We start from the raw sequence: 1,606 nt of genomic DNA, 5'->3' as shown, positions 1-1,606 counted from the left end.
ACCCATGAGTCACACACAACACTCGCTCGCTGCAGGATTTCTCCCGAACGCCGTAAAGAATGCAAGAGCACTTGCACCTCAGGACAGCACTACGCAAAGCTGCCGCGAGGGGAGGCATGCCGCGTGCAACAAACGCAAAGATTCACTCGATATGAAAGAAATAGCTAGACAGAGAACGCGAGACAGAAAACAGAGAAGCTGGCAGCCCACGGGCGACGCACGTGGCGATCACGTGCTCACAATGGTCGCCACAGAGACAGCTTCCACGCTGCACGGCGCGCACTTGCAAAAAAGACAAGCTTGAGCAGGGCTATGCAGCCAGCACCACGCGAGCTAAAGTACACTGCACGAAAAATATCACGGGCGTGCACGAACGCGGAAAGTGGCCAAGACGGACCAACCTTACTCGCTAAACGCAGAGGACGGCGACCTGTCGGTAAGAGCGAGCGAGCCGAAACGCGGGCTACTCTTAAATCGGCTGGGCTGCGTAACGCGGCGATAGCGCAAACAGCTGGCGCGGCTGTAGCCGCTGCTTGCAACAACCGACGCGTGATGGCGGCTGCTGCCCGCTTCGTGGAGGAGTCCGCGAGCCCCGAGAAGGCGGAGGTGCTACAGTATTAACCAATATGCACCACGAAGAGGTTGCACGGTCGGATTTTGCATATCTTGTGTGTGTATGTGTGTATGTGTGTACACGTGTGCAGATGTGCGAGTGTGTGTGACGTAGCAAAGATAAGGACTCAACGGTTCGTCACTCCCGCAATATTTATTGACTCCAAACTCTCTCTGCTCTCTCTCTCTCTCTCTCTCTCTCTCTCTCTGTTTGTGTGTGTGCGTGTGTGTGTATGTGTTGGTGTGTTTGTGCGTGTGCGCGTGAGTGCGTGCGTGCGTGCTTACGTGCATGTATGCGTGTGTATATGTGTATATGCTTATAACAACATTTCTAAGGTCTCGGAAAACATATCTTGTTTTCTTTCTTCACTATTTTTTGGTCTTAAGTTGGAAATTACGGGATCAGATGAGACTAAGAACTGATGTAAAATGTCTTTATTGGTTTTCATTCTGTCCATTTTACGTGAATGTGCTCTTCTATATTCGCAAAACTCCTTGTTTCGCGCTTCACTCGCCTCTTCTGACAAATGTCCAATGGGGATCGAAAAATTAGAAATTATGGCCTCTTCGTGAATTAATAGTTTATGCACAGAGGTTGTCATATCGGGTGTAGTAAAAACAAATCCATTATTTTTCCAATAGATGGCTTTAGTAACGTGTATCTCGCGTTGTATAAGTGCGATCGGTTTACGCTAGATGGCGTTAGGAAGATAAGATTTCGTATTAAAAAAAAAAGTTCTCAGAAAGTTTTGTGATTGTTTGACTTAGTATTGTTTGAGGGCGACACCAGCAAAGAGAAAATACGCTATATTTTACAATTTTTCTTCGATAAAGGCGAAAACGCAAGTCAGGCGGCTGAAAATGTGAATAGTGTTTATGGTCCTGATACTGTAACAGCCAATCACGCGCAATTTTGGTTTCATCGATTCCGTTACGGTAATTTTGATGTCAAAGATGCACCAAGCTCTGGAAGGAAAATTGTCGAAAATGTCGA

This window comes from Odontomachus brunneus, unplaced genomic scaffold (assembly GCF_010583005.1).
Source record: "Odontomachus brunneus isolate Ranch 3 - 2012 unplaced genomic scaffold, Obru_v1 Obru_scaffold_257, whole genome shotgun sequence".
NCBI lineage: Eukaryota > Metazoa > Arthropoda > Insecta > Hymenoptera > Formicidae > Odontomachus > Odontomachus brunneus.
This window is presented reverse-complemented; position numbering follows the sequence as displayed.